The following is a 16,970-nucleotide window of genomic DNA, read 5'->3' as shown; positions in this document are numbered from 1 at the left end:
CTTCTCTCCTTCTCTCCTTCTCTCTTTCTTTCCTTTCTTTCTTTCTCTCTCTCTCTCTCTCTCTCTCTCTCTCTCTCTCTCTCTCTCTCTCTCTCCTTTCTTTCTTTCTTTCTTGTAGAGAAGGGATGCTTCTGGAACCCAGGGGCTGCTTGTGGCCTGGAGTAGGAATGAACGAAGTCAGCCACAGAGGGAAGCAGAAATAAGGGATAGAGGGGCCTGCTGATATTCAAGGCCCCAGTTCCCACTTCCCAAGGCTGCTACATCCCTGTCCCTCCCGGGGTCTGGCTGTGTGACACACAACCCTCTTTTCCCTAAGCTAGCTCAAGTTGGGTTTCTGATCTTTGAAATCAAAAGAATTGCCATCCATGTGCCCCACCTGCCCAGAGACAGCCTGAAGCATAGACTTCCTCAGGTGAAAGGAGCAATGTGAATATTTCACATGATAGAATACTGACAGACAAATTGATTGTCTTCTTTATAATCAGCTTGTAGAAAATAATTAGAAATGATAAGCCATGCTGTTGCTGCATGTGCTTGACAGGGTGTGTAACTCATATGAGAAATAACTGAATATTTGTTAACAACTGACTTCCTCTGTGAAATCTAAGTTTTAAAGCGATTTCAAACAAAATTATTTCCTAATTGTCAAACCTAGGGACCATTTTCTTCCTCCTCTTATGTCTCAAGTTCACTTTTCCAGCTGTATTTGTAATCAGAGCCCTTTCTGTTCCCTGGGAAATTCTATCCCATCAATTGCAAGTTTCCATCCATTAGAACTCATCTTTTGTGTCTTCAGCCTCCATCTCTACTGGTTCTTTCCCATCTGCTCACATATATCCTTATATCTTCCCCATGTTAACAGAAGTTTCAGGTGAACTTGTTTTATTAAAATAAATGCATTAATCCACCGCAGTAATTTGGTCCTCCACAAAGGCAACCCGGCAGGTTGGGTGGATTTTGATTTGAAATGAAACCAATTGACTTTTTTAAATTGAAATATAGTCAACGTATTATATTGTGTAAGTTTCTGATGTACAATGTGTTGACTTGATACATTTATGTATTGTAATATGACCACGGCCTTAGCTAGCTAACACGTCTATCGTGTCACATTTCTTTTTTCTTTTCTTTTCTTTTTTTTTTTTCCGTGGTGGGAACAATTAAGATCTAGTCTCTTAGCAATTTTGATGTTTATAATATGGTATTGTTGTCGATAATCACTATGTTGCATTACATCTCCAGGACGTATTTATCTACTGGTTTCAAGCCTATACCCTTCAACAACATATCCCTAGCTCCCCCACCCCTAACCCCTGGTAACCACCAAATGACTTTTAAAATAGGAATTTCACTAAACCAAAAAGTATGAATTCCATTAAAGTCTCCAGCAGACCATAACCCTGTTCGGGGTAGAGAAACGTCTTATCTATATCGTTAGTCCTTTACGCACTCTGCTTGTCAGGCAGCATATATCCAATAAATGTCGAATGAATGATTTTTGTCATCTTCTTCTATAGAGGTCCACTTTCAGATTCACCTAAGCAATTTCCAAGCTTAGGGTTGTATGTGAGCCTATAATCCTAGAGCCAAGATGTAAGATCATTATAATTCAACACGGAAAATCTAAGAGAGGTACAATAGTAAACTCAGGGGACAATAGATTAGAATACCAAGAAAGGTTTACTTGCTAACCAAGACCATGGTTACAAATACACTTAGGCCCAGCTCTGACCTGAAAACATGTAATTTATCGAAAGCCTCAGAGCCCCAGGGGTGTGGCTTACCTATAGAGACTAGAGAGAGACGACAAGCACTGTGACAGCAGGGATGCTCTGAGATTGGGTATAGTTTCTGCCCGAGAAGAATTAGGCAGTTTTCGTTGGTGTATCACCTCTTTTGCTCAAGCAGGGAACATTTCATTTTGGTGAGTTGTGTTAGGACCTATTTGCACTTAATTTTGATGGAAGTGTGTGCTAAAAAGGAGGCTTGGGATCCAGCCAGGATGAGAAATTCAAATTCCAGGAAAAAGCAACGAAGGTTTATTTCTTTATTTGTTTGTTTGTGTATTTGTTTGTTCATTTATTTATTTATTTATTTTACAGGAGGAATTTCTCTGGAGGAACAAGAAGAAACAATGTCTTATTGGACTGCTTGACAAGGAAGCTTATGGAAGATAACTGGTTTCTTGAGGTCTGCCCTCTACAGAGGAGAACCATTGTTCGAGAGGCAAGGAGAGCTTGGCAGATTCTAGTCCGGACTCTGTCACTAATCAGTTGGTGGCCAAGGATGGGTTCAGCAGGGGTGGCTGGCTGATACAGGGGCGGAAGTCAGGCTCAGAGTCAGACAGACCGGTGTTCTGATGCTGACCCTGACTCTTAACTAACTGTGTAAATATGAACAAAGCCTTTCTAAGCCTCTTCTCCTCAGGTTTATTCTTTCCACTGAAAGTGACAAAGAAATTGCTTCAAACTTGTTCTGGTCCTAGATCTGTTTCCCAAGCAGTCTGCCTGGCTGGGAAATATAGCTCGTACTGGGGACCACTTTGCTGTGCAAACAAGGATGAGCTATTTGCCCAAGGCCCTGCCTCAGCAGACTGTTACACGCTGTTAACACTTTGTGGGAGTTCCTGGGAATACATAGAATTTATCTACATCCATGTCATCTTTGGATGCTTGACCTGTCTTATATAGTTCTCTACCCCAGTAACTCAGCCCAGTCCCATCAGGTCTCATATGTTCCTAGTCAAGTTACAGAACATTCTCTTGCTGCTGTCCTTGAAGCATCCTTTGACTTCAGATGATCTTCTCAAGGGGTATCCAGGGCCAGAAAATATATATGGGGCTGCTCGGGACTGAGTTAAGGCTGACTGCAAAGGCAATTCATTGCCATGCATTCACTGGCTTATCAAATGTATTACTGAGCTCCTATCAGCAGCTGCTTCGTGTTAGATGCCAAGGACACAGAGATAAAAGGCGGGGTCCCTGCCTTCAAGTGGAGCACAGCTGCACCATGCGCTGGTGAAAGCCGGCCATGTGTGCTAATCCTGACCTGCCTCTTACAAAGGTATAGATGTGGACAAAGCCTTTCTAAGCTTCATTTTCCACATCTCTGAAGTGGGAATAATAATCTCTTACTTCACAAGGGCGGTGTGATCATTAATGAGGCGAAATACAGTCCCTGGAACCTAGAAAGCACTCCATAGATGGCATCCACGCTGTCATTGTCATCATCATCCTGGGAGCAGCCACGTAAATGAGCAATGACAATGTCATACGGCAATGTGCCGTATGAGGGTAGGGGAAGATTATTAGGGCACAGTCTGGGATGGTGACAAGGAATAAGCCTTACACGAGGCGGGTAATTGACACCGAGCTGAGCTCAGAGGGAAAAGCAGGCAGGAAGTCAGGCTCGGGAAAGGCATTCTAGGAAGACAGAACCAGAGCATATATAAAAAGACTAGAGGCAAAAATAAAAAAGGACTTTCAGTAAATTGCAGGTGCTTCAGTATGTCTGGATCTTAGAACACATGTAGGGAGCATTGGGAGAGTGAGCCATGCTATCATCCCTGCAGTGTTACAGGCCATGCACGCTGCTTTTCCACCACTGTTCCCCCATATAAATACCAGTTGGTCCCACGTCCCTTAGGAACCACTCGCTTGACTTTTGTAGGTGTCATAAGGGAGGGGCAGGGCTCTGAGGTAATCTCCAGGAGCTTCCCCGAGGGTGTGACCCACCCTCCAATACCGGACCAGCCTGTAAGTTCCTTGTACCAGGTAGGAGGAAGTCCTGGGGGAGCTGGAAGAGGAAAGGAAGCATCATCTAGGGATCAGCTACTGCAGAAACCATTGCTATGGCCCGTGTCTGTTTTTCTCGCTGATGACCTTGACCTAGCTACAGCTTAGAAGAAGGAGGAGCTTCTAATTTGATACAATGTTCTACAGGAAGGTTCAGTCAAATCAAGTCAACAGGCACTGACTGAGCAAGTGCTTTGTGTCTAGGACTGCGGAGAAAGATGAAAGCAGTGTACTGAGACTCGGAGAGTGGATCTAAAGGCTGGGCCCATGGTGACAAGCCTGCAGGCACAGCGGACCCAGAAACCCAGGTCTGCGGACTCCAGAGTCTGTGCTCTTTCTGATACATGATGCTGCCCTTTTGGCATTAAGTCTGGCCAATGTGATGTAGGGACAGCTAGGAGAAAAGTACAAGCCATGGCTGATGGCGACATTGCCATCTTGTTGATTTAACCTCATTGAGCCTGACCCAATAGAGGACTGCATTCAATCCATGGGAGGAATGGTGACTGGCCATGCAAAGGCAAGAGGTACAATATGACCGGGAAATTCTTAGGAAGCTCAGGTGACCTTAAAGAGGACAAAGGGCGGGCTACTATTCAACTGAGCTCTGGGCAACTCCGAGAAACCATAACGGACCCTGGCATCTGCCCTTGGGGTGAGTAAAATGGTCTCTAAGGAGCTTGGGGAAAGAGATTCAGTCTGCTATGGTAAGCCATGGAGAACAAAAGGTGACAACTGCAGGTTGAGGGGGTTTGCGGACCATCTGGTTAGCTTCTCTAGATTTGGTAATCAGTGCCTGGGTTATGTATCATGTCTTATTGGGAAGGTGGGGTGGCACAAAGAGGGAGAAATGGATGGAATTCAAAGGCAGTGGACTCCAGCAGACATAGAGTGAACCTGCAGGAGCCTGAAGATTCGCTATAAGACACGTGCCACGTGGCTCTGTTCCTTTGGACACGAAGGCTTCGATGCAGGCATCAGTGAGACATATCTGTGTGACACTGAAAGAGGAGGTATAACCAGGCCGCCTTTCCAAGGGACAAGGCGGAGAAGTGGCTTTTAATCCAATCAGTTGCCTGGAAGAGATAAACCTCTACAGACATACACAGAATGGGAACTGGGACACACACCCACAGGGATTGGCCCTAGACGAGGCAGCTGAAATGCAGCGACTGCATTTCGGACCCAGAGCGCCAGCTGGCTCACTCTCGGGATGTAGAATTAAGACACTGTCACGGCCTCTATCTTCGGCTCCCTACCTATAGCGATGAGGGAGAGCATCCCCAACCTGCCCCACAGAACCATCGAGAATATGAATAATGCAGCAAGCTGACATGCTTTGAGACCTTTGATAGATGCCTCAATTAAGTGCTGGGTATGATTTTGCCATTATCGTTACTACCTTATCACCTTATCATTGCAGACAATCATGGCGGAGAAGTGTGTTGGCCATTTTGACATCAGTGTCCGGCCAACTCCTTCTTCCCTTATTTCTTTCCACCCTGATGGACATTAATCCAATCTCACCTGTCTGCTCAGTCTCCCATAGGTCGCGAATATCCTAACCCCTGATTCTCTGCTCATGTCACACCTTCTGCCTGTTCTCCCCCTTCCTCTCCATTTTGCTAAATCCAGTCCTTTCCTCAAAGTCTAACTCAGGCTTCCTCTGGCAAGTGACTCTCTCTTTTCCTTATTCAGCACCGTATTAGTCAGACTTCTCCGGAGAGACAGGAGCAGAAGGCTATATATAAATATATAGAAAGAGCTATATTATGAGGGACTGGCTCATGCGATTACAGAGGCTGAGAAGTCACACAATCTGTCGTCTGCAAGGAGGAAGCCCAGGAAGCCAGTGGTGGAATTCTAGTCCAAACCCAGAGGCTGAGGAACCAGGGGAGCCAATGCGGCAAGTTGAAATTCAAGTCTAAGTCCAAAGGCCTGAGAACCAGAAGCACTGATGTCTGAGAGGAGGAGAAAATGAATGTCCCAGCTCCAAGAAGCCTTTCTTCAGTTCCTGGTCCAGGTAACCAGGGCTCTTTGTATCCTTGCCAGGTTTTTAAATAGACTGTCCAATAGGGAACAACATGATTTTTTTCCCCCAACATATATTTAAGCTTAATATTGGCTTTGAACAAGGAAACAAAACACACACTGTTCAGGGGCCAGGAGTTTATAAGTCTGAGCATTCATGGCCCAGCAGTGGAGTTGACCCACGGTAGGCGTGCCTGTTTCAGAAAGCATCAGCGGTCATCGTGGGGCCTGCACCCACCTCCACGTTTGCAGAGTCAGACACTGAGTCAGCCGCTCTGTGAAGGGGTGATCCAATCTCTCCCTCCTGTAAAATGGGTATGAGAGTCCTCACTTGCTCTCCTCATTGCTGCATCTCCAGAGGAAAGGAGATCCCACCTGGAAAGACTGTGCATTCCTTAAAAAGAGGCAATTTGCTTTTACTCAGTGGCATTGATGTTTGACAGTCAATTGGCCACTTGTCAGGAGAGGTCACTTGTCAGGTGGGGTGAACTGGCGATCTCCTGGGAACCTTGGCAGTGCCTGTAATTGCCGAGGGAGAGGCCTGTTGGCTTTTAACTTCCTTCCCCCAGAGAAAACCAAAAGGCGGTCCTCCCGCCCCATGAAAGTGCCCAGGAAGAAAGGCTCAGAAACCTCTGCCCGCCTACTAGGGATGGGTGGACAAGTGGGGGAGAACCTGGCACACCTGTCAACCTAGCCTCCTCTGCTGAAATGGCTGTAATGGAGCAGTAGGCCCGCCCTCCAGCCAGGATGTCCTGCTCGGAGTTCATTTCCTACTGAGCACACAGGTAGGCAGGGCCTGGGCCAAACTCCTCGGGCCAGGGCAGCCCTGTCATGTGTCTTCCTGAGCTCTGGTCTCCGTCGGGTCGGGTCATGTAACACAGTGCTGGAGGGTTGGACTTTGACACCTATGTCAGGATGCTGGTTTGCATGTGTCATTGCCACCTGACTGATGAACAGGCTGTGGGTGTCAAACTCCAGTCCAGAGGACGGGTGTGGCAAAGGTTGGCGGAGGCAGCATGGGGGAGTGAATCTGCCTCCAGGATTGACTGAGGGCCTTGTGTTTCTCACCACGTCCTCCTCCCTTCTGTCCCTCTTTTCCTGTCCTGTGCTGCTGACACAAGCTAGGCTGAAGAGGCAGAACTGCATCATGGGGGTTGCTCCGTTCCCACAATGCCAGGGTTCTAAGCCCAGCCCCTCCACTGGGCAGCTGTTTGTCCTTAGGATAATTACTTAATGTCTCTGTGCTTCAATATCCTTAAATCCATCTCTACTATGAGGATAAAAAAAAAATGATACCTACTCCAAGACCTACGAGAATGAAAAGAGCTAAACCATGCAGAATGGATAGTGCCGGGCTTGGTAAGTGCTCGGTCAATGAGAGTATTAAGTCCTAAGGACAATTGTCCTTATAGCCCAGTCAGCTGGGGCACACTGAGTCAGCGAGGAAGCATTAAAGAATACTAAGTTTCCAAAGAACAGGAAGTTCCCCATCCCCACCCAGGGGCCAACCCTCTGTGATCCTTGGGGAACTTCGGTTACTTTTGCAACTGTCTTTATGAAACCTCAGGATTGACACTGACATTGTAGCTCCCCCCCCCCGGCCACACCCCAACACCCCTCCCCCCTCAACAGGTACACTCTCCAAGGGACAGAATTCAATTATTCGCGCTTTAACTTTCCTGGCCCTTGAATTCTACTTTCAGTGGATTTGGGGGCTGGAAATCGATAACCACCCCCAAAACCCAGGAACCAAACCCATTTTCTCCATCTGCCACCTAGTGTGCCAGAAAACTGAGACCTCTGCACGATGTGGCCATGAGGCCAAATGGCTTTACATCTTTCAATGTCCGTTTCTTCCGAGGATTGCTGCCTTAACCCCTGGAGGGAATCTGGGAGACGGTGAGACCCATTTCCATCTGCTCCCTGACAAAAGACTGAGGGTGGCTCAGACTTCCAGGAGCCCGTCGGTGGCCCCTCTCTCTGCTGCTGCGCCATTTCTAAACCTCCGACCCCAAGGTGGATGAGGGATGGGTTGAAGAAAATCATAATGTGGTGGGAACAACATGGTAGGTATGAGACAGCTGCGAGTGGCGAGTCTGGGGTTTCCTCATGCTACCGGCTTACCTACCAGGAGGGCTCGCGGACACACAGGACCCCAGGTCTCACCCCAACGTTTCAGATTCAGTGGAGCTGGGATGGGGCCTGACAGTTTGCATGTTGAAGTTCCTAGGAAGTACCCAGGATGCTCAAACCAAAGGGGTCCTCCCGCTTCGCTCTAGCAACCCAGAGTCACTGGTTCCTTGTCACTCCTTACTTCCTGCATGGTGCAGAGCAGCTGGATGGGTAGCACTGCCTTTAGGAAGCCAGGCTCTGGGGGCAGACTGCCTGGGTTTGAATCTTGGTTCATGTCATCTGCTCTGTGATTCTGGCTGAAGTACTTCATCTCTGTGCCCCAGAATCCTCACAGTGATAAACATGAATGTTTTCTGAGAGCTTCCTATGTGCCAGCCATGGTTCTAACGCGGTTACTATTTATTTGTTAAATTCTTATAAGACTATGAGGTAGGTGCTATGATTACCCCTCCCCCAATTTACAGATGAGGAAATTGAGGCCCAGAGAGAGATAATAACAGTAAACACCTCGTAAGACCACTGTTTGGATTCAGTGAGATGCCCATATTGAACTTTCATTTGAGCACCTAAGACTGTCCGTTACTTTTACTGTGCACACAAGGATTTGAAGGTCCTTTCTCCTCTTTGGGGACTATTAAGGACTTGCCTAAAAGGATGAACCATTGGCTTCTTTCTGAATCCTATTGAATCCTGCATTTTGTCCCAGATTTCAGTCTTTTCTCAAGAGATCAGGCTCCCCTCTTGCGGACTTTCTGTCCCCAGAGAGCCGGCCCAGATCTAAGGGCCTGGGGGCCTGTGAGGGTGGAGAAGAGGGAGTGAGGGTGGCAGCGGGAGGAAGTGTGCATGAAAGCAATGGCTTCTGTGTGCCCCTGGATAGACAGGGAGTCCTGGATGAGACCTGACAGGGCAGCTGTGGAGAATGCAAACAGTTTGCAAGCTCATTAGAGCAAGCGAGGAGAGACGCTAGAGGGGCGAGAATGCCCCAAGCCCCCGACCTGCGCCAGCACATTCCAGCACTTTCCATGTTAACTGACACTTGCTAGTGGCCTTTGTTTTCCTACCAGGGCTGGCGGGGGAGGGAAATGGAGACGGGCCTTTGCAGTTTCCTGACCTCCACACATGTTAAGCTTTCTTTTCACCGCGCAGGACAGAGGGCTTTCGTTAAGCCTAGGCCAAATGTGAATGCCAGTGGGTATTAATCACCATCATTAAAGTGAGTGAAAAGCTGGTGATCAAACCTTCGGAACTGTTCAGCTAGAAGTAAAATATTCTGACATACAGCGACTCATCAGTCAGTTCTAACAGGAGCTCTCTCCCCTCCTAGCGGTGACAATGTCCCCACACCCAGCCCTGTCTTTGGATCAGCTAATATCTACCCAGCCCTTAGGCGGTCACCTCCCCTAGATGATTCCTTGATTCCTGTTCAAACCCCACTCCTCACCCAGGCCGATTAGGTGCCATCTTTGGGGGCCTCATAGCCTGAGTTCTTACCCCACGGTGGCCTGCTGGCTTGCTTCCTCGTCTGCCTCCTGCCCTCAACACCTGGAAATAAACACTGTATTCGCCTTTGACTTCCCAGCACCGCCCTGGTGGCCGTTGATCATGGGCTGGTTCATTACACAACATGAAAGTGAATGGTGAGTCTGTGAGTGCTGATGTGAAGGCAGCTGAAGAATTTTTGGAAACTCTAGATAAGCAGATTGTAGAGGAAAATGACTTGCCAGAGCAAATATTCATCGTGGAGGAAACCTCCCTCTTCTGGAAATGGGTGCTTGAAAGGATTTTCATCCATAAAGAGGCCAAGTCAATGCCAGGTTTCAAGGCTTTTAAGGACGGCGTGCCAGTCTTGCCTGGGGGGCAGTGCTGCAGGCTGCAAACTGAGGCCCTCTGTGTCCTGACACAGTGAGAACTCAGGGCCTCCACGCATGTCAATAAGCCCACACCGCCAGTGTTCTACAGGAGCAGTAAGAAGTCATGCATGACACAGCTCCTTTCCCAAGATGCCCCCTGGATTGCTGTGCCCGTGCAATGGAGAAGTAGTGTTTGGAGATTAACACACCTTTCAAGAGCTTGCTTATTGTTGATAATGCTCCCACCACCCTCCTTTTATTGGTGACCTTCATTCCAATATCAAAGTGGCACTTCTCCCTCCAAACACCACCTCTTGGATCCAACCGACGGACCAAGCAGCTTATAAGGCCTCCTTACCTGAGGAGGACCTTTGCCCAAGTTAGTGCTGCAACCAAGGAAGACACTGATGCAATTCTGGAAGGATCACACCATCTACGACCTCATCAAGAACCTTGCTTGGGCTTCGGGTGACATCACCAAGGAGTGTATGAATGGCATCTGGAAGAAGACACTCAAGAGGATTGTCCATGACTTCAAAGGGTTTGCCAAGGATAAGTTGTAAAAATCAACAAGGCTACAGTGGAGATGGCAAACAACTTAAACCTCAGTGTGCATGAGAGGACACTGCGGAACTCCTGGACGGGGTTCCTGGGGGACTGACTGATGGGGGGGGGTTCCTGTTGGAGCTGAGACAGGAATGCGTAGCTGAAGAGGTAAGAGAAAGGAAACTGCAGGAGAAAAAGCAGGCGTATCCCCAGAAAATCCACAACGAATGGTTTAGCAGAAGCTTTGCTGCCCTCAACAAGCTCCTTAGAAAGTTTGGAAACATGGACCTGACTTGGAGGTTTTCATCAATAGAGAGGAACGTTCATGGTGCAGTATTTGCTTACGAGCAAACCTCTGATGAAAAAAGAAACAAACCAAGCAAACCCCCAAGGACGTACTTCTGAAAAGAGTGACCCCTCCTCAAGACAGGCCTCAGACAAGTCCTTTAGAGGGTGTTCCAGATGGCAGTGTTGTCACAGGAGGTGACAGCTGCCTGTGTCACTGCCCCTGAAGACCTTCCCGTGGGACAAGACGTGGAGGCAGACGACAGCGACACTGACCATCCTGACCTGTGCAGGCCGACACCGATGTGTGTGTTTGTGTCTCAGTGTTTAACCAAAAACATTTTAAAGTAAAAAATAAATAAATTTTAAAAATGGAAAAAAAAAAACTTTACAGAAGAAGGATATAAAGAAACCTGTGTTTGTATAGCTGTAAAATGTGCTTGTGTTTTAAACTGATTGTTATTACAAAAGAGTCAAAACATTAAACAAAATTACAAGTTTATAAAGGAAAACAGTTACAGTAAGCTAAGGTTAATGAATTATCGAAGGGAAATATATTTATTTAATAAACTCAGCGCAGCCTAAGCGCACAGTGGTGAGCAGTCATGTCCGAGGCCAGCACACGCACTCGCCGCTCACACACCAACTCACCCAGGGCAGCTTCCAGTCCTGCAAGCTCCACTCACAGTAAGTGCCTGATGCAGGTGGACCATTGTTCATCTTTTACGTTGCATTTTTATTGTACCTTTTCTATGTGTAGATATCCTTAGCTATACCAATAGTCACCATTGTGCTACAGTTGCCTATAGTATTCAGTACAGGTGCTGTACAGGTTTGTAGCCAGGAGCGATAGGCCATACCACATGGCCTAGGTGTGCAGTGGGGTGTACCCTTTAGGGTTGTGTAAGTGCCTCTGTGATGTTTACACAAGGTTGAAACCACCAAATGACGCATTTCTCAGAACGTATGCTCGTCACTGAGTGACGGATGGCTGTGCTCACTATGGGGACGGGTAGAAGAGTACAAACGGAGGCCGATTTCAGCTCAGCAGGACAAACAACTTCCTACTGATCACAGCCACCGGAAACGCAACAGCCTGCTTTGTGGGGTAATGAGTTCCTTCACGCTCAAGGCATTTTCAAAATCATTTACTTTTTCGAATAGGTAATAAATACAACAGGATGAAATTCAAAAGGAGCAAAAAACATATATTATGAAAAGTTAGTCTCCTTCTCACCCGTTCCCAGACACTCCTTTCTGCCCTGAAGAGGTAACCCCTGCTACCTGGTTTTTACTCCAAGTCCAGGCAACTCTGTGAGGAACAATGCAATTGGGCTGTGCTGCCTGGCCCTGGGCAAGGTGACCTCTGGGGACTGGCCATCTCTTGAGTCTCCCCTTTTCCATTTGCACGTCATCATCCTGAAGGTGCTCTCACAAAATTGCATTTGAATTTGTAACGTATAAATTACCTGCTCAAGGATTGGGTGGGGGATTACGACTTGCTAGTGGCAATACTGGATCAGCTCTGAGCAGCCCTTCCAGCAGAGATGGGCAGGTTCCAACATGTGACAAGAGGAATCGCTGAGAGAAACGGAATGCAGGCTCTGTGCAAAGCATGTAGGAACCCTTTGCTACATGTAGTCCTCCCCATATTTGAAACTGAAGATGGGAACGGAACGGCAGCGTGATTGGGGAGGGAGGGACAACAGTTAGAGGAAGGAGCTGCGGAGGACGAGGAGAGAGGCTGGGTGTGGACACAGCAGAACGGAATGGCGATGGTGCCATCGGGGACCGCTGGGAGTCCTAACGCCGGTGACCCTGGCCGTGGCCTTTCTGCCCACTGAAAAACCCAAGTGCTCCTCTGGGTCGTTCTTCCTGGCTGTCTCTTGCCTTCTCTAGGTTTCTCAAAGGCCTGAAAAGTCTGTTGCCAGAGTACCTAAAAAGCATGGTTTCACCCCTGACCTACAGGGCTGCACATGGCTCCATAAATGGGCCCTCTTTTCACACACCTTGGAAAACTTGAAGGCACTGTTGACAGATAAGCTCAAACCTCAGACCCTGACAGATGAGTTCAGGGGTAGCTTTCAAGGGCATCCCGACTTGACAAATCCAGGCAGCGTCTGTCCTATTTCAGTATCTTGGCTGTTTCCCCAGAACAAACAGAGGGACGTGAAGAGAGATGGGGCTTTCAAGCTGGACTCCAGGCTGATCTTGAATTACAAGAGGTACAAGAGGCCATCTTGCCTGTCCCTGGATCAGCTCCTTAGAGGGGGCGCAAACCATCAAGCTATTTCATAACCATCGTTGTTACAGTGGCCATGATTCATTGCAAAGGCCAAGAAGCCAGTGTTTATCAAACGTAAATGGAAGAAAAGACGCACTTTCGTGTCGGCAGTCACAAAGCACATGGCAAAATCAAAAAGCTTTAAAGCATTTTCTTATCTAAGACAAACTTGCAGGACATCCTACGGGAAAGATTCTGACATGGGGCTAATGGTGGAGGTAGGTCTGGCATCCATTTCACAAGCATCTCTTCCCATTAAGCGTTAAGGCTTTGCTCAGGGACCTGGGTCATGAGAGCCTCTGGAGGTGGAGCCAGGCTGGAGCTGGAGTGTGGCACTCCAGGGAACAGAATGCTGCAGGGACTCCAGTGACAATCACCTCCTAGCAAGGACAGCAGTAACGTTAAGGACAGCTAACATATTTAAGTGTCTACTACAGAGACGCTGGCTGGGAATGTGGCATGAAAATTCTCATTTCCACCTCACAATGCTCATAAGACAGGGACTCATAATGACCTTGTTTTGCAGATGAGGAAGCAGAGGCCCAGAGAAGCCAAGATGATTTCCCAAGGTCACGCAGCAGCAAGGGAAGAGATGAAGGCACAAACCCAGACTACACGGCTTCGCAGTTTCTGCTCTTCTCTCTTATGCTACACTGAGAAGAACCAACACAGACAAGGCAGCATAATTCCAAAAAATGATCTTAGGAAAGAAGGAAGGGAACAATTAGCAAAATGAATGCTAGGAAAGCCAAGAGTAGGAGGAAGGGACCTGCAAAAAGTAGATTGAGGTGAGGGACCAGAACTAAATCTGTGCATAGAAGAATGGGCTGAGACCTGCCTGATACGATGCCTGCTTGTTTGGTAGAGGAAGTGTCCCTTACAAGAGCCTTGCTGGTCTGGCTATCACCTTCTGCCCCCCACCCAAAGCTCCCACCTCCCAGATGAGGCTGAACTGTGGAGCAGGTACATGTGCTCCTGGTGGAACCTGGGCCCAGCTACATTCCTGCAATCCCTAACCAGAGCCCCTGTGTCCAGCTCCGGATCTGTCCAGACTATAGAGCGACAGGATATATTGGCTGAAAAGGAGTCACACTGGCTGAATATGTGTGTGTCTCTATAATACACATCTCACAGAACACACATCCTACACACTCAGCAGCAGGAACCCCTATTCATGTAGCGGCATGAAAAAGTGGAGAAACCTTTCCACAAACGCTACATGAATGACCTGCACTGTGGGAGAGTGGAAACGATGATGTATTTGTCTTGCCGGAGAACGCTGATTGCCAAATGCACGCGAAAAGTATTCCTGGTATTGATACAAGCGTTTATGTAATTAGAAGCAACGCTCTTTGGCCTAATACCCACATGACAAAGACATCTTACATGGGTAACTGTGATTTGAGCACACGCCAAACCTGAATTAGGGTTTTTTACTTGTTTGCACGAACCTCAGCCTTGCTGACGAGGGTTTGTGAATTCTGAGGTTTCTTTCTTCTCTGCTTAGAGGAAGAGGGTGTAGCATCTCTGCATGCACTTCTGCAATTTTTCAGACTAGGTGAGAGACAGAAAAGTATTCTGGCCTTTGGCGGTTCCCACAGGACACCGCTGGTGTGCTTCTCCCGGCAGGAGGCTGCAAGATACAGCAGAATTTCTGTTCCCACGCCACCTCCAGCTTCATCCAGGGCCCCTTTTTCATCTGAGGGAGAAATAGACTGCAAACAGCCCTGCCCTGCCTCTGAACTCAGAACCAGGAACATGCTCCCACAAAGCACCAGTGTGCCTGAGTTGACTCCTGCGGCTCACGGGAGCCGATGGTTCAAGTTTTAGAAATTCTGTGAACTTGTTGTTAAGCCATTGGCAGCTTGAAAGTGGCCTCACTGGGAGTATTTACACCACGAAAATTGGCAAATGCCACAAATCAGGTTTTTGTTGTTTTTTTCCTTTGAGAACTAAAAATAAGAGGCCACGGCTCCTTCACCAAACATGCATGGATGGCATTGACAAATTTTTCAGCAAAACTTGGTGAGCACCTACTGAATGACAGACCTTGGAATAGGTATAAGAGCTATAATGACAGGTGACTTTTGAGCACTGCACCAGAAAAGACCTCATTAACTCTGAGAAGCTCCCTGACCATTCTTCTACCTACTGCTGCGACAGGTAAAGACCTTTGGGCCTACTCACACTGAAGATTCAAATATTCTGAAGTCCTTCCCACTTGCCATGACCAAACAGCCTAAGAAAGGTATTTCCGAAGCTTACAACTAATTCATCTCAAAATGAAAACCTTTAAATGGCATCAAAATCAAGCTCCTGGTTCTTCAGAACACTTTTCTTCCTCTTCCTCTTCTCCTAAACCTTACTCTGGATTCTTGGTGGGGGGTGGGGGAGATTTTATGCCAACTGAAGGAACACAGTAGAGTAATTCCTCGGGGTAACTTGGGGTGTTTGCTTTAGCTCGTGCCTTCCCCTCGGGTTCACAGGGATTTCATCAATGCTATTTATCCTTTGTCTACTTTTAAATCTTGTTCAAAACATATATGGTTTTTCTCCTTCGCTTGCCCCCTGCTCCAGTTTTAATTCCACGGCTCTGTATCCAGGACGAAAAATTCCAGAGGGAAAAAGAGGCCGACTTGCGTTACGTGACTGACCCTAAGTGCCCCTGTTGGCTGGAGCTGGAGTCTGGCGTCCCACTCCTGCCACTGATGCCGAGTGACCTCGAGCTATCACCTTCCCAACCACTGTGTAACAGGACGGCGTCGCCACCCACAGGAGCATTGACAGGTTCAGCGGTGGGCCTCTAGGAATCCTGGAAAAGGTCAAGGCAACCGTTTATTATTTACCCAGTGCTGGCTGGTCCAAGGACAGGCCCTGCACTGTGTAGGCTGTGGAAACCCTCGGGTCCCTGTAACTCTAAGAACCAGGATTGGTGGCTCAAAAGGACCTGGTGCCTGGACTGCCCAGAACTTCCTGTTGAGGATGAGTCGGTGCTGTAGTTGCTCCCAGGAAACGAAGCGGGATCAGGTGACAGCCTCAGAGACCTGGGTCACCGCAGAATGGGACTCCTGCCATTCCGTTAAGGGGAACTTGAGAGTGGAAAAGAATAAGGGAGCTAATCTAGGCCCCCAAGGGCGAGGGCGCAGAAGTGGGGGGAGAGGGGAGGGAATCACAGATTTTTCTCTATGCATTTACCTTTCTGGTGGGCTTCAGCGCTACCTTTGCTGATTCTTCTAGGAAATACTATTTTTATGCCCCCTCTAAGATTCCAAGCATTTTGGGGGGGACACCTGCTCTGCGATACATGCAGGAGAATACACTGGAGAACAAGATGCCCTTTTTTCCCCCAAAGTAGCACAGGGTCCACGAGGGAGAAAGAGTGAGAAAGAATACCAGCTGAGTGTGTTAGGGAACATAAGGCAATAGAACACGGGCTTATAAGAGCCGGTGGGAGGGGTCCCTAAGCTGAGCGGGTCATCTTACAGGGAGCTTCCTGGAAGAGGTGATACCAGTAACAAACGCATTATCCAGGTACTGAGTAGGGAAAGAATATTTCAGGAAGAAGAAAGAGGGTATGTCCACAGATGTAAGGGAACAAGGTACTTCAAAGAGCTCCAAGTTAAAGAAGGAGCTTAGGGTCGCTCAGGGAAGAGTGGCAGGCAATGAGTAAGGAAGCCGGCCCTGGAATGCTCTGGAAGCCATGCGAAAGAACCTGCAGTTTATGCAGGGGGACAACAAGGGGCCCCTGAAGTATTTTAAGCAGGAGAATGGCCTTATTACCATGGTGACTTAGAAAGCATTTAAAAACTGCACCAGTTCTTTACAGTAAGATTAGTTGATACTTATTGAGCACTTATTATGTACCTAGCCGCGTTGAGCATTTTTCTGGATACAGTGCATTTCAGTCCCACCAGCGTCTTGCCCAAAGCCACATGGCAGCAGTGAAGCGTAGAGTCAGGAGGCAAATCCAGTCAGGCTGCCACCAGCGACCCGGCTCTCAGCCATTAAGCTCTGAGCACATCTTACTTCTCTTGTTCCTCAGTAACA

At 47.9% G+C, this 16,970-nt stretch overlaps 1 long non-coding RNA gene across 1 annotated transcript in view; it reads left to right on the top strand.

Annotated features, from left to right (window-relative positions):
- Positions 1-3,146, top strand: part of LOC109385643 (uncharacterized) — a 22,225-nt gene extending 19,079 nt beyond the window's left edge. The window contains exon 3 of the long non-coding RNA XR_002124659.1: positions 2,103-3,146. This is a non-coding gene — a long non-coding RNA (uncharacterized LOC109385643). The remainder of the gene's footprint in view (positions 1-2,102) is intronic.
- Positions 3,147-16,970: the final 13,824 nt, after the last annotated feature.

This window comes from Hipposideros armiger, unplaced genomic scaffold (assembly GCF_001890085.2).
Source record: "Hipposideros armiger isolate ML-2016 unplaced genomic scaffold, ASM189008v1 scaffold_6, whole genome shotgun sequence".
NCBI lineage: Eukaryota > Metazoa > Chordata > Mammalia > Chiroptera > Hipposideridae > Hipposideros > Hipposideros armiger.
The sequence above is the reverse complement of the archived record's forward strand: the minus strand, read 5'-3'. Positions and strand labels throughout refer to the sequence as shown.